Source organism: Passer montanus, unplaced genomic scaffold (assembly GCF_014805655.1).
Source record: "Passer montanus isolate IOZ18808 unplaced genomic scaffold, ASM1480565v1 scaffold32, whole genome shotgun sequence".
NCBI classification, from domain to species: domain Eukaryota; kingdom Metazoa; phylum Chordata; class Aves; order Passeriformes; family Passeridae; genus Passer; species Passer montanus.
Genome location: NW_024367930.1, coordinates 4794637 through 4816566, shown reverse-complemented (window position 1 = coordinate 4816566; position 21930 = coordinate 4794637). Strand labels below are relative to the sequence as shown.

General features: G+C 35.5%; 1 protein-coding gene across 1 annotated transcript in view; it reads right to left on the bottom strand.

Moving 5' to 3' along the window:
* CNTNAP2 (contactin associated protein 2) overlaps nucleotides 1–21930 on the bottom strand; it is a 1016974-nt gene that overhangs the window by 413470 nt on the left and 581574 nt on the right. The window lies entirely within an intron of this gene.

The following is a 21930-nucleotide window of genomic DNA, read 5'->3' as shown; positions in this document are numbered from 1 at the left end:
AGAATTGTATTTATAGAATACAAGCATCAGCTTTTAGAGAAAAATGAGCAGAGATGTTCCCTACCATTGCCTTCACAAATATTTGCAAGGTAGGAAAGCTATAGGCAATGTTTACCTTGAGAGTATTCAATCAAATTATTGAGCACAGATTTCTATGGCAATACTGCCACCCATAACATTACTCATATTCCTCTTTTTGACAAGGGCTGCTTTTAAATTCAGTGTCACAGATGTACACCCAATATACATTTGCACATATTTATTGTGTCCCTTCTCCCTTTCATTCTCTATTTCCAGTAAATTAGAAAGAGGTGATATTTCTCAGTCTTTCAGGGGAAAGATTGGACTTTAGACTTAGCAAGTAGATAATAGGGGAAAGAGATTAATAGTGTTTTAAAATGTTGTTTGACAAATGAATGGAAGAAATCATATGGCAGCTTAGTGTAATTTTCAAGTAATAAAACAAGATTGTGATATAAGATTTGGTGTGTAAATGCTTGATATCTCTAAGTAGAATTGAAAAAAGAAGATTGCTGTATGTTCATCACTTCTATTGCACTAATACTGTGACTTGGTTTCTGTTGGTAACCTGCAAGGGCATATCTGGTGGGGATGTTTGGTGTTACTTTTTTTGGTTTGTTTGGTTTGGGTTTTTATTTGTTTTTGTTTTGTTTTGTTTTGTTTTTAATTCTTGATGCATCAATAGTCTTTTAATATGTTTTTCACCCTTTTGTAAAGCACTGAATTGCCACAGCAAGACTGAACCTCACACAAGGACGGGCAGTGCTCCCTGAGGTTTTAAATTCTTTAGTGACTCCCCTTGACCTGCTCATTTAGCATGCTCAGCTAACTGGAGTGGCAGATATTCCTGAAGAGGCTCAAGGTACTACCCTGTGAGTAGGGTCCTTTTACCGGGATGCATAGGAAATTTCAAATATAACAGTGGCTCCTGCAGGATTAGACTATTGGTGCTGCCACCTGAACTTTTCAATTATTTTCCTGTGGTTACAAATATTCAGAGGCTTTTCTTTAATTTCGCTGTGATCAAAAGTCAGGCTTAGGGTGTTTGTGTTAGGAGGGTGTATGTAGAAAAAATGGCCCAAAATCCATTGGTTTAAATATCTAATTCATGGATTGAGGGAAACAGAAGACACAGATTTTCAACCTTATATTTCTAAGCCATGTCTCAGATACAGCATTTGAAAGTGCAGGGAATATTCAACAAAAAATATACATTTAAAGCCTTAAATGTTTCCTTCCATTCAGAATCACAGTATGTAGATCAAAAAGTCTAAAATGTTTACTTCTGTGAATTTCAATATTTTTTAGGAAAATTAGCAGAGCATGAGGAAGGTTTTCAAGGTGAATTTTAATATTGTAGCTTTGAGCCGTGTCTTGGCAACTCATGAAACTTAGGAAAACATGCCTAACTTTTTTGCTGATGATGCTAGATTGCAGAAAATGACCAGTTATGTCCCCTTTCTTCTCTGGCATTCTACTAGCAGTTCTGTGATACAGCAAAACATGGTAAAATATGCAAGAAGTCTAAATAAATTTCCATAATTAAGTTTGATTACTTCTATTTCCAAATAACTGCAGATGTTTTATTTCTAATTAACACTGGGAATTTGACACCGGCACTGACTCTGCTGTCTCTTCCTGCAGGAAATTGTGTACTATTGCCCATTAACTTGAGTGTGTAAAGAATGTCAACATGCACAACAAATCTGTTAGCCACATTTCTAGGTTGCTCTTTTTATTGAGTTCCTTCCCTCAGGAATATACACTGCAACTATTGTAAAATTATACAGAAAAGGTTGTAAAGCATGCAGACTTCTGACTTGACACTAATATTGAATTCCAACAATGTATATTTAAAAATATCATTGAAAATATTGTTTAATGATTAGGTCTAAGGGAGGGAAGAAAAGTCACAACATGAACAGTTAATTAAAATAATTATTCCAATAAAAATTGTAATATCACTCTCAGGACAAATAATATGCACTGCAACAACTGGGTTGTTTTATTTTAATATATTTCACAGGATGGTGTTAGCAGACGTCATTGTGGGATGTCTTCTGACTGGACTCTGCAGAAACCACTGAATGAATATTGAATCTCTGCCTGTTTCCTTACACAGACAAGTCTTGAAACTTCTGATATCTGTTAGCAAACATGGGCTAAGACTAAAGCAAAACTTCTGGCTTTTCAGAAGTTTTTCCATCAACTTACCTTTTCCATAACCTGTCAAATTTCTCTTCTGGGATTTTCTGCATAAGCAGTGGCAAATTTTACTGTCAAGGTATGGGCATAGTTGCATTTAAGGGCATTTGCACATTGGGTTGGAAAAGCATCTCTAACATATTTAGTGTCTAATTATTTGCACATTGTTACCCTAATTTATGGAACTCTGTTCTTGGGAGAAATTTTCATAGCTCTTATCTTCTTTAGACATTCTGCTGAAAGTTTGTCTTTCAAGCTCTTTTAAAAATAATTTATAGTAATTAATCATGTTTACATATTTGCATAAAGAGCACACTATCAAGGTAAATTACTGATCTGTAAAAAGGAAACGTATACTGACATTGCACCTTTGGTTAGAGTTAATTGGTCTAGTACATTAACTTTAGCGGAGGAATATCTGTTTACCACATGAGAACTTGTTTCTTTCTCCTTGAAGTTAGAAAGCTTATGTTGACTCCTGATTACAATTGACACTAAATTGTGAAGAACTTCACATGGTAATAAGAACTACTCCCTTATGTACTTTGATAATGTGAATAGCAAGTGATGTAGGAATTAACAAGAATTTTAGAATAAAGGTCCTTCTCAAATTTAATATTCAAGATTTTATTACAGGTAATTTTCTAAGGATTTACCCTATGGAAAGAAATAGATGGAATTTTTGTTTTCAGATGAGCTACTCTGTCCTGAGACTCATGTTAAATCTAGGAACAGAAAGATTAAAAGTAAGCAGCTTTGATCTGAATACATTTGACACTGTCTTATTAAATTTGGCAGAACCTGAACTTTAGACGTGTCTCTAGTTGTCCAGAAACACAGCTGTTTGATTGACATCATGCTACAAGCAGAGTACCCAGCATATAAATGAATAGCTCTGACTGGAGATTAGGCCCCTGAGCACATGAGAAAGCAATCACCAAAGTGTCATAGTCTCTTATTAAGGCGTGTATAATGTGCTACCATACCCAGGTCACCTGCAAAGACACTGCATTTTATTAAAGAGTATTGAAACCTTTTTCCCACTACTATGAATCTCTCCTATTCAGATATACTGGGTTTTCTCCCATTTCCATTATCATGTAATCATTCACCCTTCTTTGAAGCTCCCACTTTCCTTTGTGTATATTTAATCTTTCCCCTCTTCGCAAATTCTCCACTTCCAGTTTGTCACCCCATTTTCTGCCACAATCCTGCTTTCTACCCATCTGTATCATTCTTCGCTGCTTTATCAAGCATCTAGTTCCTATGGTTCACTGATACCTTTCCGTTCTGTTTGTTACTTCCCCTTTTGTCTAATATCAACCATTTTTTTTCCTCAACTTTCATATTCCTGTACCAATATAAAAACAAGCCTGTGGTCACTAAGATCAGAGTAGATTCTCAGGAAAAAATGTATGAACACAGACAGCAAGGACAGGGTGATGCAGCCAGTGATATACTTCCCTGAATTCCTGCGCTGTGCAATAAAGCAGCCACCCTGAACCTGTTTGCCCACCCTATTTGTATTTAATAGTGTTGATGGACTTTTCATCTGTGAAGTGACATAATTGTTCTCTGAAGGCAGATACACTGGTCTCGTCTGCAGCGGAGTTTTGCATTTGAATATACTCACATTCAATTTACATGTGCTAATAATGCCTGGCTTGTGAGAAACACTGAATAGTCATTTCCTATGCACATTTTCTGTGCCATTTATGAATGCAAAACCAGATCTCATCCTTCCTCCTCCAAGAGCAAGATGAGGAGCCTTTTCTGTTCTTAATCTCTTCCCATACAGAAATTGTGATCCACTTTATCACACTTTTCATAAGCCTTTTCTACTTCTAATACATCTTTCTGAGATGAGTTGATCATATCAAAATGGACACAACATTCACAAGGTGGGAGGGACACAACTCTTTTATGTAAAGGTACTAGCTCCCATTTTTATTCCTTGTCAGCTCAATTTCTTTAAGAACCTGTGATAAGGATCTTAGTCTAAGCTTTTTTTTGAAATTCAGATAAATCAGCTGGCCAGAAGTTTATCCATATGTTTACTGGCTGCTATGAACAGCTGTGAGCCCTCTACAAGAACCACATAGATGCTTTATTTTCCTGCATAAATTACTTGTACACTTGATCAGATTTTTATTAACTTTCTTCAGAAATCAGATTTATTCTCAGACTCTTCCTGTTAACCTTTAATAAGTGTTGTCACATTTCCCAGCTTCTATACTTCTAGAATCTGGGTTGAAAAGAGAGATAAGTAATCAGTTAATAGTAACCTATTTTTCATATTTGACTGCCTTTAGAACTCTCTGGTGAAGAGATTTCTGTCAATATTTCTCCACTTAGATACTCAAAATGTCCCTTCACTGCACCAACTGGGTATTGCTGGATCTCTCAGTTCCTCCTTAATTCAACACAACCCTTCTGGTTGGTGCATATCCAAACTTCCATCTTTTTGCTTGTTATCTGACAGATTCTAGCTTGAAATTTGAGTTCTGCTAGCCCAGCTGCTGTCTAAGTCTCCTGAGTCCCAGGTATCTCCAGGCCAGAGATGCATCAGAATACATGAAAGTTTCTTATCTTACCAATATTAATTTATTCCCTTTGATGATAAAAGAGGACACTCTCTCATTCATTTACTATAAAAATACCCCAGAAGAAAATATTTAGCCAGTTTTCAATGTACAGTCCAAAATAAGTTCTCTAAAATAATGTTGGTTTGAGTTTTACGTTTGAAATATTATTAGAATTTTTTTAAGCAGACGACCTTACAGTACACAAAACAGATGATGGCTAAATTTGCAAAGTTGTATTTTAGCAGTATTTTTCACTTAAGGACCATAATAGAAATGAGAGAGGAAAAAAAGAAAGCCATAGGTAAATAAAACTAAAATATGGATAAAATGACTTTTAGCTATAAAAGAACTGTGGTTCTTCTGTTATGCAAGTATGGCTTTTATTTGCAGTCTTGGCATAGTTTGTATATAAAATATTTGTCTTGTTGTTGAATCATACATTAGAAGATACTTGAATGTAGAGGTCTCCTTCTAGGTTGGACATCTCAAATGTTGACTAGCTTGCATTTTGTTCTATTATAACAGCTTACAAGAGCTTCTATCAAGTGAGAATAGGTAAAAGATAAATTGAGTTCATCATACCCAGTGACTAGTTCATAACTGTAAGAAGCATGAAGGTTTAATAGTTACCATAAATGTACCTCTTCACAAGCCTTTAATTTTGGAAGGCAGTTTACTAATGCAGGTGTCTTGCAGGTCAGCCTGAGAGTGAAAAACATTTTCAGACTACTTAAAATAGCTTAGTAGCACTGTGCCACTCAAAACTCCAACTAAACATGAGGCTCACTGTGCTTCTGTGACCTTGAAAAGCAAGCAATTCTTTTAAATGCATTTAGACAAAGTTGCAAAGGGGGACAGATTGCAGAAAACATTACTACTGGCAACTGTGACCTTGATAGCATGAAGAAGCAGTGGAAGGGAAAGGAAAGTCAAAAATATTCAGTGGCATTGGGCTTAACAAGAGGCTGGACACATTGCTTCCACTGACTGGCTGTGCAACAGTCTGAACCACAACCTTATCTTCTATAAACATATGCTTCCCTGTCATTATTCTTGAATACAACAGGGAGATTTTTTTCTGAATACTATTTAATTGAATCTATAATGTTTTCTTCATAAGTTCTATTACTTTGAAAATTGAAAATCTGCAAGGGAATGTTCCTTGTTTTAGAGACAGAGGAGGGAACTGCTGTTGCAATGACCAAACCAAGCCACTCACTTAACAGAATTATTTCATATTCAAGTAAACTAAATGCAAAAATCTAGAGACATTACTCTGAGTATGCAGTTTTCAGTGAAGTCTTTAAATTATCTCACCAACAATGATTTACACAGAAGTCAAAACTTAAAGTCTTTTATTAGGTAAAGGTTCTACTGACTCCAAGGACCCAAGAAACAGTTTAATATTGACAATGCCTTTTTGGAAATACAGTGCAGTTTGATTTTGGAATGCTCTTAGCAGAATGTCTTAGTCAGACATTCAGAGATCACTATTTGCATTTCACTGCCATTACAGTATTCATTCTGCAGCATCAGTGCAGAAAAAAAGCCACAAAATATAAGCAATGAAAAACACAGTAATAGCATTTTCTGTCTTTGAAACCAAGTCCTCCACTGACTTTGGACCTATCATATTGTAAAAATAAACTAGTAATCCCACAAATTATTTAGCTCAAATTTAGCACTGATGTAAGTAGGGAAGATAGCACACCAGATGACCTCAAAAGGCCACTTCCAATGAAGTTATTCTATGATTTTATGCACAAGTCATAATGCAAACTTTTTATGCGAACTTCATAATGCAAATCTTGAATTTGGAATGCCTGAAAAGATGCAGATTCAGATGATATAAAGTAGCATAATCTGGTGATGAAATGGATTGTTCAGCAATGACAAACAGCAAAGTAAAACCTGGAATCCAACATTTGGCAATGGAAGAAATACTGAATATTAGAATATATTGCAAATTACTAAAAAGTTCTAGAAATAAACATTAGTAGGCTATTATTTCTGTCTTCTTTGAGGAACACTACTTACTGAAATATTTCTCAATATAAAAGCTTACACATCCTAATTTATTATTTTTCAATAATGAATGATCAGCTTTTAGCTTTGCTATTTTTTGGGAAACATGCAGGTGTCAGTTGCTTGATTCTTTTACTGTAAATTATAATGAATAGGCCCTTAATGCTTACTCAATCTCCAATTTGACTAGTTAACAACAGCTATGTGCACCTTTTGGGAGTGAGGCCTCAGAATATGCTCCTTCCCTAAAATCCTTAAGTCAAATTACTTGTGTGACAGCAATAATGACAGAAGGTCAGCAAATTCAACCCCATCTCTTGTCTTTGCTGAAAAAATACACTCTTGGAAGCCAAACTTTAAAATTTTTGATTGACTGGCTATATCAAGAATAATTTTGAAAAACAGGAAAACATACTTCAACCACTTATCACCTTATTTTCATCTCTGCCTGAACACATTCATCTATTTATACATGCATAGATAATTTAAAAACATTCTATTTGTATAATTTTGGTTTGCGTTTGTTGAATTCTTAACCACATCCATAAGGCCAAATTTGTTGCTACTGGAACAAGCTTATGTGTTAGATATGAAGCAAACTCCAATTTTCCATATTTGAAATCAAACTTTGGTTGAGAAATACATAATTAACACTCATTGTTATTGTTTGCATTATTATATTGCAAAAAGTTTGACAAAAATATCCTATTACCAAAGCAGGATGTTGAATTACTCCTTAGGGAAATATTTCTTCCCTTAAAGAGAGATCAAAATCCTACTTCAGTATGGCCTTTCTGCCTACTTTGTTTTCCCATGTGTGCTAAATATGAAGTCACCATACCTTGGGTTTCAATCTGAAAGAATCAGACATATTTAAACTATATTCTCACACAGCAATTCCTTCTGTTCTTTTGGAATGGTTGTGTTTACAGGCTGAGGTACTTAACTGAAGTCATTACTGTCCAATTGGGTGCACAATGCAGTCTCTGCCTTTGCTATTGTTTCCAGCTGTTGCAAACAGGGTGGAATTTGTAGTATTGGAACAAAGAATCTTATTAACTCCCTTGGAAATTGTTGTCATTTGATCAAACTAAAGCAAATATAGAATTAGATACTAATAACCAGCAGGACAAAGCAACAAAATCTTCAAAATCCCACAATATTTATAATTCACTGTCATTATTTTATCAGGAAATATTTTCCTCATAAATAAAGTGCTTTAACCAGCTAAATGATACCAACCATCAGCAAACAGTTTAAAACTGTTACAATTTTTTTGCTATGATACTTGTTCTTGGCACTACCATTTATCACAAGGCTAACAACAAAAAAAAGAAACAAGCTGCTTTGTTTGCAGGGACTCCAGCTAGCACTCTGTTAATGTCTGCAGCAAAAATCAAAACCACAAGACCTTCTTTGTGGGTTGGATTTCATTATGAACTCAGTCCATGCCCAGTGCAAGATCTGCTAGAAGTCTAAAACCTTTAAAGTAAGATCAAGATCAATATTGTGCTAACAGAAATAAATTTAATGGTTTTAGTTCAAAATCATATAAATCCACTGGTATTGGTCAGAAGCTAACAAAAGACCATTTTCAGAACTCTGAGAAATCATGCATGAAGCCTTTTTCTGGCTTATATTTTCACCTGATTTAAATTAGTTTAATGAATCCAGCTAAGGTTTGGGATTGCCAAAAATTTAGTCAAACTTTTAGAATCTTACCATCAATAATTTTAATGCTAATGATTGTTTTTAAAAGCCATAATCAATGGACTTTCAGTTTACACACAGATTAATCATGAGATATTTCAGCTGATTATGTCTCATAAGGCTGTTTATCTGAACTGAAAATATCTGAATGAACATAAACTTGCAAAACTGAGCTGATTTAGTAGCCTGTTATAGAAGATGATTGCCCTTAAGCTCTGCTTAAAAGGGACTTTTACAAATAAAATCTTCAAGCACTTTTCTTAAATTTCCTTGCATGTTAAATCTAAATGACCTGAATTCATGTTAAGAACAGCATGATTGAAAAACCTCCACCTGATACAATTTGACCCACAAATTTTGATTTGTAATTAATTACAGGTGATCTAAAGGACAGAGGGGGGGGGGGAAAAAAAAAAAAAAGAAAGACAAGCTGGGCACAGTTCTAGATCCAGTCTGACCACAGTACTTTCCTTAATCTGAGTTTTTCATACATGAAATTGTTGGCAGATCACAAGTTTGCCTGTATGTGAAGATTAGAAAGACTTACTGTGGGCTTCAGAATTACTTTAAGGAAATCACCTAGGAAACTAAGATTTCAGATTACCTCCAGATACAGATTTTTCTCTACACTGTATTAGAAAAATACTGAAATACTGCTCTACTGAAATGTATGCACATAACTTTATTATCCTAACTGAGCTCTTGGTTTTAGAATACTTTCTTTTGTATTATTATTTTTACACATTAATTGAAACACAATTGACTGCTTAGGGATTGAAAACTATTATTTAATCAGTTATACGATCCTTTTATAAATTTTCTCAATTTAAAAAAAAATCCTATTTTTTTTAGTTTTAAACACAACAGGATTTCCAATTGCATTTCTGCACATTATTAGAATGCTAACAAACTGCTTTGAATACAGTTTAATTTATTTTTTAGCATTCTAATAACTAAAAAACTGCTTTGAATACAGTTTAATTTATTTCTATTTCCTGTTATCTTGCTGTTAGCATAAAAGGAAACAAATAAAAATTATTAAGATACATTGAACTTAAGCAAAAACAGAAGTAGAAAAAGTCAGTGACTTAAAGTGAAAAGCCCCACTGGAATTCACACTGAGTGAGCCTTTCACAGAGTTACAGATTTTTAAATAAACTTTGAATTTATCATACATATCTTTCTATGAACTTGTCTTATCAGGCTCCTTATCCCTCAAATGTCAGTATATACTTATTTACTTAGATTTACTGTTATTGTGTAAGTAGTCCCTGAATTTTACCACATTCATAATTTGGTTACCCAATTAATTAAAGTATAATTGCTGTGTTGACATCTTTTCCAACTAAGGTCTCTAGAGAGACGCCAGTTTTAACAAATGTACCTCATAACAGAGGTTTAGGGATGCTGACTTACATTTCAATACCGAATAACCTAGTTTGTCCTTGAACTCTAAATGTCATAACAGTCACTTATAGGAACGTGATACAAGGCTAATAAACAAGTGAAAGACCAGGCCACTGTGCATTCAAAACAAAATATTAAGTTCCAATAAACCTTACTGCTGCATGAGAAATGCAGGAATGTTAAACTTCTCTAAATCCAAAATAAATACGGGTCCTGATGTATGTTAAATAAAGTGCTTTTTACCTGTCAGACAGATATTTAAGTCTTGTTCTTTGCCTAGAATTCCAGAATTGCCATGAAAGGACAAAATAAAGACTACTTCTGGTAAGCAAAGAGAGAGTTTTAAGGAAAAAGAAGAGAGAAGTGAAAGGAAAAGAAGTGGATGCCTTTCCCAAGAAAAGCAGAAAAGAACAGTGTCCTCTTAGCTCTGGTTATCTTACAGGGTTCTTAGATTTTTAAAATGCCTCTGACATGGCACCTATCCAGAAATGTCAAAAATTTTGCAACACAAATGACTGGACTCCTTTTTGGCATTCATTTTCAAACAGCTTTCTGAATCAGAGATTAAAAAAAATATATCATTGCCAAGAAATCCAGATCCCACACAGAGAGATTTTACTAATGAGTCCTTATATCCAGAGACACATGGTATCACATCTGGGATAACAACACACAGCTGAACTAAACTTTGCAGTGGAAAGTGATTAAAACAGGCAACTGAAAAAAAAATGTTGCACTGATCCTTAATATTATGCACCTTCACAGGTCAGTGGCCAGTATAATGGGATAGGCTAGAACATGAACAAGTCTTAACAGCCAAAGGACTGGCCAGAGCAACACAGAGAAACCAGCAACTCACATGGAAACAAGTGACTGGGATATCTAGCAATTTGTGTGCTTATTTATATATTTACTTGCTTTTGTCACCTGTGGTGGAAGAGTTTATTTTATTTCAGAACTATTCACTAAGTGGTTTGTCGCCATACCAAATATTTAAAAAAAGGGCTAGCTACTCCTAACTACTTGTGAGGTAACATCTAAACACTTTATTAGACAGAATTTAGCCATATTTTATCTGTTATGAATGAATTGTTTGAAGTGCATGCTACTGTATTTCTTTCTTTCTGTCTGGAAAAAAAAAACCAAAAAACCAAAAAAAAGTAAAGTATTAATTTCCTTCATCAAGCTTGCTATTTGGAGAAAGAAATCTATTTTACAGACTTTGGGAATGCATATCACATCTCAAAAAGGCTTTAATGGAGATAATTTGCTCAGGTCATTATTTTGTATTCCTGTGGATAATGGTCTGCACAGGGTGATCTAAGGAACTACATTAGCTGGGACCCAATTATTTTGGTGGTAACTGCAAATACAGAAGCAATTCAGTTTCTGTGAGGAAACTACCTCACATGTCTAAATTATACTTTTGTACCCCATTTTTATATGTAAAATATAAAGGAGAAAAGTGTGATTTCTCCAAAATGAAATGTAAGGCATAATTTTGCAATATAAGGAAAACAATTACTGTATACACGATATAAAAATCTGCTCATTCCTCACTACCAAGCTTTTTTCCATTAAAGAAGCACACATATACATGTTTTCTACTCACTCAGACTTATTTTAAAGCTGGGAATCCAACTATTTTATTTTGCCTTCAAAATATGCGTTGAGAAACACTTATGAACAGAGAAGTGCACACATCAAAGTGTTTCAGCCTGCCTCCACTGGCTTTCCCATGCAGCAAAACTGGGAAGCTGACATGAGAATATGTACAGGGCTTGCTTTTTTATGATTCTGGGAGAGATCAGTCAGAGCACAGCAGTAGTAAGAGAGGGATTTTACAGACAAATATTTTGCATCTGGTATCCAAAGCTAATAGCTGTCTCCAGTAGTGTGACAGATGCTGGACTTTAAAACATGGACGCTGCGAAGAATTAAATTGACATTTGCTGCGTGTTAGAGGGTTCCAAAAGAATGATCCTACCTCTCCTTCTCGTGCTAAGCTTGTCTGAGTGCAAAGCAGGTACGTCAGGTAAATAGGTCTGACAGACATCCTTCCCCAGAAATCCTCCAAGGACATTTTAAAGTGCTTGTTTGTGCGAGAAACCATCAAAACTAGAGTGAGGAGGTTCAAAGAGATGGCCTTCCTCTGGAATCACCAAAGCACATCCAGAGGCACAAAGCTAATCCACACTGCAATTACTGCTATAAATAAAGTCAGCTCCTCTAACTGTAGCAGCCAAGCTACAACAACATAAAAATCAGGTGCTTTTAGCAGTAAGCCCCCACATCTGCCTTTTTCCCTTGCATAAACAAGCAAATTCTTAGGCCACACTGGGCTAGTTCCCCAGCCTGACTACTTGCTGGGTAGCTCATCTGCTGCTTTGCTGAAGCAGAACAGGCAACCTCCCATAGCACAAAAGCTGGGAAAAATATGTGTATCAATCCAGACCCCATGAAGCTGATGGCTAATACTTTGCCAGGTAGTCTGAAAATGGGTTTCTTGCTTTTTTTAATGATTCCCTTGCAGTATTTTTTCCCAAAGTAAGAGATGTGAAGCTGAATGTAAGATGGAAGGATAAAAAGCAAACAGCTTGTGTTTTTTCAGACAATGTATATCTATGTCCTGGAAATCATGGTACAAGATGCTGTGTGGGTAAAAGAAAAAAAAGCCCTACATAAATGTCAAATTTATATTTGACTTTCAAACTCTTGCCTGTAATCCTGAAATTCTGATGAAGACCACTCATTACAAGAAGTATGGAGGCAGATAGACAACAAGATACTCGTAAAAACACTACAGAAATTCTGGAGCACCCATATTCAGTCCAGTCTACTTATTTTCTTCCTGGAGGCCATACTATTCACAGATGAACAAAAAAGCTCAAAAACCTGACAGACTCCAGAGCAGTACACAGGCACAGTGCCACAGCACACTGAACATCCAAGGCCAGCCAAGGAGACAGAACTGAGGTTCTACAGGGCCACATGTTCACAAAGCAGAAAATAAAAACTGTGATACCTGGCTAATGGTTGCATATTGCTATCTTTATTTGGTTTTGCCTCAAAAAACAGCCCTGGAAGAATACCAGGACTCCACTCTCTATCTTTATATAGTATGACTTTCACAACCGCTGTTCTCTATGAATGGTGCACTCTCACTCCACCTTCTGTATTTCCATAAATATACAAAACCCATGGTGTTTGATATGCTGCTTATTTAGACAAAAATATATTTTTAGTACTTGGAGTTGGCCTCATTGCCTATTTATTTGGATCTTTCTTACTCGGGTAAATGCCATGTGCCAGATGGTGTGACCAGGACCTTTCTCTTTCATTCATATGTTTTAGGTAGAGTCTATCACATGCAGTTCAGGTTATGAAATACTTGGCATCCTTAAATCAGCTGACAATAGTGGCAATATTAGCTATTTTTAGAAAACGTAAACCATGGGGATATGTTTATTTTTCTTTTGTCAGACATTTTTCTCAGTCATATCAAACACTTTATTCTGGCATTTTCGATGTAACAGAAATGAAACATGACAGATTCTCTCTTTAGAAGAAGGAAATAATTATCCACTGAAGTCTTACAGAAGAGGACTGTAAGCACATTCAAAATCTTCTCAAACTCCAATAATTTTAAAACACTCTGAAAATATGCATTTTTGCTCTGCTAATATTTTAGAGTGAAAAATGAAGACACTTAGCTCATACGGCGGTTTAGACTAATAGATTGCCTCTGAGAAGGACATACTAGATAATTCCTGATTGCCAGCACACCACTGTCACATCATTGGTAAGCTCACAGAACAGAACTATTTTTTTTTTTCCACTGAAATTTTTACATAGGCAAGGAACTTCATATTGGTCTTCCCATCCCAAACTCCCTTCTTTGGCAGTGTTTAGCTGCACAATGACACCTCTCCATAAACCCTTCTTGACTTTCAGAAAGTTGCTGACTAGAGAATTCCTGAGGCAGAAGTGCTGCCTATTTTTTAATAGCTCTCGGTGGGAATAAAAAGAAAAAAAAAAATACAATTGCTTTTTTGGTCACATTTTATCATCCCCGGCATTTCATGGCATGGAATGCCATAGCTTGACTACAGAACATATGAATGATCACCTCCTTTTCTGAGTTTTGAGGCAAAAACCTGCTAATCTTGTGTGATGTTCCAACTTTTTGTACTGAAAGAAAATGCAACCAATTTGTTTTCACCCTGACACTTCTGATTTTAAAGGTATCTATCATATCAGTCACATTCTTGAGCTTTAGTCCATGTTTATTTCTCCTTGTGTGGAAAGGATTGTGTCACCTTCTGTTTTGAAGATACAGGTATTCTATAGATTTATGTAAAGATGTTCTCTAATTTGTTGTGTGTGCTTTTCCAGAACAATCATGTAAAATATTTTTTTAACCACTACAGAATTCTGATTTGACATTTTCTACTGTTACATCAATAACTAGATTCTAAGTGGCAAGTCAGCTTAATGCCCATGAATTCATTTGTAAATCTATTTTCAGATTGTTTTTTTTGTGCATCATTCAACTTTCCTCTGCATCAAGTTTTATCTGTGTTTCATCACAAAGTGATTTGGATTGAAAGGCATCTTAGAGACTATGTATTTCCAACCCCCTGACATGGAAAGGGACACCTTCCACTAGACAAAGCTGCTCAAAATCCCATCCAGCTTGGTCTTGAACACTTTTGAGGATGGTGTATCCATAATGTCTCCGGACAACCTTTCCCAGGGTCTCAACAAACTCCTCACAGCAACAACTTTCTTCCTAATAGCTAATCTAAATTTACCCTTCTTTAATCCATTTCCACTTGTCCTGTAGGTACTGGGAGGTTGCTATAAGAGAACCAGAGCCTTCTCTTCTCCAAGCTGGACTACAACCCTTTATTATTTCATCAATCCTTCTGAAACGCTTCATTGTTAGTTTTTGAATGACTTCACTACCTAGAATGTAACAGTACTGAAAGCAAAATTCATGGTCTTTTATTCAACTTGTCAATATATTTTTTTAGCAAACATAAAAGTTCTCAGTACAGAGTTCTGTCAAAACTACACTAGCAATCTCCTCCCACCAGAGCAGTGACCACGTGTTCCTACTGTGTCTTTCCTGCTATCTGCACAAGGCAGATGCATTAGTACTTACTGCCCTGTAAGCAATGCTGACAGCATCCGAGGCCCCCAGTCGTGACATGTATTATACCAGCTGCTGTATACATCAGAACACAGCAGAGGTGGGCAGTATCCTGTTAAATAATAAATACTATTCCTATTAGAAATAACAAAAAATACCATTTGTTAACAACAAAGTCGCAGAGGAATAAAAATAGCTTATGGAGGACCCAGATTTGGAGAATCGAGGTTAACACTCGCATGTAGTATTAAAGATCACCTTGTCCCTAGAAAATTGAAAAATAAAATAAGTATAACCAACATGATTGGGAGAGTTAGAAATCTCAACACAAAGTAGCATGATGAAGATTTTACTGCATAGCCAGCAAATTAAATCTGTGTGTTCATTCAGTCTGTAAAGCCTTCATCTAGGCCACCCAATGTATAATCCTTCCAGTGCCTATAGAGCTTAGACTATTTTGGTGTTATTGAATATAATTAGGTGTCTTGAATAAGTAAGAAATAGTACTGGCATTCTATTCCTGTATCTTGTCATGTATTTATTACAATTCTTACACTGAATGGAGGGGGAGAATACTGAACAGAAGGGCTTTTTTTCCTGTTTGTTTAGCCTGCCACTTGGGATTAGCAGAGATGAAGGCTGCCAGCTGTGGATTTTTCTTTTGTTGCTCTGTTCAGAGCTAAATTGGGTATTTTTGCATAGAAAATTTCCACAGGAAGCATATGCTGTGCTAAATGTTTTGAGCATTTTGATCCCTAGATGTATACTGTCACTCCCAGGTACAAGCAATATCATTTAGCACCTCGTGATGTTAGAGAAGCTGATACACATGGCAACAAAGGTGCTGGACTAAAATGAAACTAAGTGCATTTCACCAAACTTTATTCAGGACTGCATCTGGTGTCATGAAAAACTAGTAAATACATTAACAAATAGACTTTCCTCTTCAAAGTTTTTGCAAAATGTAGGAGCAAAGTGTAAGTCCTCTTGTTTCCTTCTTGTTTTCAATTCCTAAAAATGCTATTTTTCCAATTCTGACATCAAGCACATAACCAAGTAACTTGAGTTTCCACCCTCTCTTACTCGCATTACATTTTAGGATTGTCCAGGTTTGTAAGGGGCAAGCTGTTCATACGTAAAATTCAGTGGGTTCATATATCCTGGACTGTAGGAGTATCTTTATTTAAATAAACTTTTGTTTGCACATGTCCACATACAAGACTATTCTAAAGAAGACTACTGTCTCAGTGAAATTCGTAGGTATTGTTGAGTTACATCTGATTCTTCCCAGCATAATCATGGAGAAACTATATAGTAACTGTCCCTCTTCAGTGAAAAGGATCTGTGTTATGGAAATCCCAAATCCTTGAAATCAATCAGACTTAGTGTTTTTCTTTTAATGACAGGTTTTCATGAAAACCACTAGGTAAACCTGGGTTGAGGTGTAGTACAAATACTTGACATGGCTGAAAGATGCTTTGAAGTTTAACTCTCTAAAAGCATAATAACAGACAGTCAAAGTAACAAAGCAACCAAATCAGAGTTGTTAAGATAATTTTTCTGTTTGCTCTGGTTTTACAGAGTACTTGCTATTGAAATCACTAGATTTTAAAGTATAATGTTCTTTGTTCATTAAATGAGTAAGAAAAAATTAGTAACTTGTTACCATTGCAAAACATGTAACTTCAGCCACTGCATTTTTACTTGTGGTGGTATACTTTTTTCTTTTAAAAATAAATGTGACATTATCCTGTCTGTGAGACACCTGAGTCCAGTTGGAATGTTTCCTTTTTTACCAAAAGTACTCCAAAAACTGAGCAAAACAGTTAATGCTTTAAGTACTGTAATAAAAATGCCAAAATACATTAACAAAGGTGGAAAGTTGTCACGACTACTGAAAAACCACTTGTAACCATGTAGGTTACAATAAAGTAGAAAGTACATTCAGGAAACATCAACCTGTAAATGTTTTTCCTTCATGCAAATCAGAGTAATGAAGGTAAACTTCATGTGTGCACAAGTAACTATATCTAATTTCTTAATCTAACTCTCAAATAAACCTAAAATAGATTACTATTTTTCATGTCACCTTCCAAATGCTACTTTGCGTTTATTCCTGATTCAAAGTAATTGTATTCAGCAAAAATAAATGTTTATTCAGGACTTGGTCTTTAGTAGTCTGTAGCAGACTACAGATATCATTAAGAACTTTTCATTTAACCTGTAAATGAAAGAATGCCAAGATAAATCAGCAGAATTTCTATTTATTTCCAGAGATGATACAAACCCACTTTCAATATATACAAACATATTGTCTCCAAGCTTCCTTCAACAAAAGACCGAAAACTGCTAATGGAGATCTAAAATATACGAAGAAAACAGCTCTTGAGGAAAAACTTTAAAACATATGAACAAAATCTATAGGGCAGATGTACATGGGAGGGCAATATATATTCCTGAAATCCAATTTTAAATACATTTGATTGGTTTAATTTGACAGGACAGTCATAGTCTAAAATACATCTGATCCAGAAAAACCAGGAGGAAACAAAACCAAAGAGCTATTTCAATTATGAGATCAGAGTAACACAGCCTAAGAACTTTCTGCTTTCTTTATACTTCCTACATCACTTCCAAAATTTTTGACAAATTCACCTTCATGTTCAACTACTTAATACAATTTAAAGCAGATCAAAATTATCACACCCCCCAAAAAGTCATTAGAAACATAAGAATTTCACTTACAGAGAAAGTAGAGCAATGGTAATGCAGAGCAGTAATTTTACCAGATTGTTTTGCTCTGCAAAATTTATCAGAACTATCCCGGGCTGGTGGTGGTTTAGAAAGTTTCTGCTGCTGCCATCCATGTCCTGTCTATTTCAACCATCCACTACTGCTTTACTTTAACATGTGGATACCTAGTAATGTATTGAGCAACACCACAGTGAAACTGGGACTTCAGAGAAGTTAAACTTATAGAGAAGATCTCTGTCCTTCTGACCTCCTGCCATGCAGTTTACACTGATGCAGCTCAAGAGTGGGGCTCAGAAGGGCACTCCATCTCCTTCTCCAGTCCAGAGATTGATCATGAGCTCCATAGGAGAGGATGGTGAAAAGAAAGACCCTGAAACTACAGTAAGTGAGGGCAAGTGATGGGTGAAAGTGGGCACACAAAATGATAAAAGGAGCATTTATTTTTTCCTATTACTTGCTGAAAGGATCAAATGCGGTTTCCATATGATCCTTCCCAGAATTTGTGGAAGTTTAAGAAAGGCAGGACAGTGACAATAAAAACCAACATTCTCTTCATAGCATGAAAATATTTTGCAGCATTCCTCTATGCTTAATTTTCAAGACCTTCTCTTACATGAGATGAAGCATCAGTTGTCTGAGGTGTCTCCATGTATTTCTGTTTTTGCTGCCTGCTAAACAGTGATTCAAGAATACCAAAATGCCTGTGTCAAATTGTGAAGCTGACATAAGTGCAAACTGCAATGCCAAAAGACATGCTATTTTGTTGAAATAGATCTGAGATCCAAGAAACAATTCACAGGTTCCTGGTAGCTGAAGAGATCTAGCACAAGCTGAGAAATCTGCATTCATTTCAGCAATACAGGCTGCAAGGCACTTCTGGGAAAGAACCATTGCTGTGCTCATAAACATGTTTCTTCACAGAGCATGATCCAATTTTAAAGGCTTTCAGTGCTACTGCTTGACATTTAGACTTTTTCCCACAAGAGACATGTAGCTGAGATGATTTTCCACATGTCTTGGGTCTATTCAAAAGAAAGGCTAATATTCATGAGCTAAAGAAACATTAGACCAAGGCCCCAGCTGAGGTCTAACCAGAGAATAGAAATACATTAACCCTCCAGAAAAAAAAAAAAAAAAGAAAAAAAAATCCTTTCATAACTATGACTAAAAACGCCCTTTTGCATGACTAACCTTTAAGCCAGGAGAGATATGACAAACACCTTTACTGAAAATATATTCTCAATGATTTCAAATGAAGTAAATGCTCTGGAACAGAATGATAAGAGCCTGAGGCTTGGTTTGTGTTATTGTTTGCTACCCATAGGGAGCACCTCTTTCACATATGGTCACAGCTCAGGGAATCTGATCCTTTCCTGGAGTTTTAAATAATATATTTCTTTTCTTCAACGAATAATTTTACCATTTGAAACAGTCTGGTGTCAGAACACCAGGATGTTTTGTCAAGAAACATGAGCATAAAATCAGCTACACATAATGCAAAGGGTTATTTAAATTAATCACATCCAAGTTAAGCTGGCAGCACACTTAGGAATAATTTATTTAATTAATCAAATATATTTTAAGTTTCTTGGGCCATCCTCACCATATTCAGACTTAACTGAGGAGCCTAATTCTTTACATCTCCTTTTGCAGCCCTAACTTCTGAGAGGCGTAGGATAGAGAAGAAAAGAAAATATTCTAGGACTGCAGTTGAGAAAATGTTACATCAGCCTGAAACCAAGAAACTGCAGAGCCCAGTCAGTAAAAAGCAATGATTAATTTAGTATTTCAGAGCACTGTACTCTCAAATTCTGAATAAAAGAAAACGTTGGCAACACTTTTATGAAGTCCTGATATCTGGTCTTTTCCTTGCTTGTATCTCAATATTATCTTTTCTCAGGATATTTAACTGAAAAAGTTAAAAAATGAGCTAATGCTTTCAACACAGGAAAGAGAATAAGCTCACAAAGAAAATTAGGAACACAGAAAAGAGTAAAATACAAGTTCAAAAAGCATATCATAAGATGAGCACTTAAACAGCTGCAGACTCTGACTTTTTTACTTGATTTATTGAATCCTACACTGGAGGCTTTCTTCCTTATTTTGTTAAAAAGTTGAGTGCTCATTCATCTTCTCTGTGCTATTTAATAATGGGAGAATGAACCGTCTCACCTTCACTAATATCACAACTTTTATTTCATCACCCATTTTCTTCAGTGCCAGAAGAACTTTCCCTGATTCAGTTTACAAAGGCTACAGACTAGTTTTACTCCATGCTGATTAAGCAAGAAATCAATGGATGATGCATTTGCATCTCAATGAATCACCTAATTAGCTGCTTTCTAAAAATGAAATCAGTTAATTACATATAACCTTTTCAGTAAGATTAAATGACAGCAAATTCACTCTTTCAAGAAAATTCTTTATTTCCTCCACAGATCACTGCTCTCTTTATTCCACGTGTATTTTCTATTATGTAGCTATTGCCCACCTATTGGAGACACAAAGGCCATGTAAGTATGGTTGTTTACTGTGTGCCCAATCAAAGATTGCAAGCAGGCAGGTTGAGAGATTCCAATGGACCTACACTTACCTGTCTCAGCCCTATGACTTCAGGATGAAGAATTTAGAGTAGCTTCTCAGCAATTTATAAAACAGGTCTTATTTTTCTGACTAAGTGTTGCATGAACTGTGTACATTAAGACAAAAAAAAAGCTGCCTGTGGAAGACAGGAAAGAATAAACTGGCAAAAGCCTCTTCTGACCAAATAATTGAGTGATATCAAGGAACAATACCAAAATTATTAGCTTTGATGACTTTGCCTTCTGTCCAATCAAGCTATAAAATAACTTTTGCACAGAATGTGAAAAGCCCATGAACACAGATGAACAACTGGTAGGATGAAATGCAATAAATCTGTGAGAACAGAAGCAGTTGCCTTCACCCTGAGAGAAGGCCACATCTCTGTGAGAATATGATTTTGGGTAAACAAAGTAAAGAAACATTCATATAAAGTCATGTTTTGCTAAGGTTTTTAAAGCCTTCTTTCTCCAATTTTTTTTTATTTTACTGAAAAAACCCCTCACATGATGTAATTTATAACCCACTAGTCTTACCTCCAAAGAGAAAGCTGCAAGAACCCAAATTCTATCTAATCTGATAAAAGCTACTGTGACCAAGGGAGGAATTGGAGTGCTACACTCTATAATGCTTCTCTAAGAAAAAATGAAAGTATGAAAATGGATACCTAGAGGTATACACTCAGGAAAAGAATAACTGTCAGCTGTCATTCTGATATTGAGCTAATAAGATCCATTCTGCAAAATTTTTAGCTATTCATTTGCAGATTATTTACAGAAGGAACATGTCCTTAATTTTAATTGTGATTTATTGACCATTTTAGTAATGTATAAAATATATATTCTAGGGAATATACTCTAAGACATGCAGAGGAAAATAAATTTTAACAACAGCAAAATTCAAAATTAAGACATAAGCACAGCACAGCCCATTTAGTTCCTCCTTCTAAGGCATCCTTCTCAATTCAAAAATATCAACCTAATGTATTTTTAGCCTCACCTCTAGGGAGTATCATCTTTACATTTGAACTGTTGTTGGCATTTCTATCTACCAGATCACTATATATTCCCAGGACAGACTAAGCCAAGGAAAACTAAAGAGTTGGAAACAGGAAGTCCAGATTTATTAAGATTACCCCTCAACAAAAGACTGCTTTCTGCATAGAAAACATTCTTCCTACATGCAAACTCTCTTGCTGTCTTCTTTTTTCTATTTGCTGAGACTGTATTAGCCTTAATATTAAAGGGCTTTTGTGGTAGGTGAATGTGTAGTACAGAAATGATTTCTGACGTCTTTAGAACTGTCTAGAATTTATTAGGGAAATATCCCCTTCTGTAGGTGTAATAGTGCAATTAGCCATCATGACTCATCAGTCTTGGTCCATTTGTTTGGAAGTACAATAAAAATAGACACAGGTAGAAACTACTACATTTAGATTCTAAGCAACACCTCTGTTTTCCAATACACTTCCCACATGATTTTTCACTG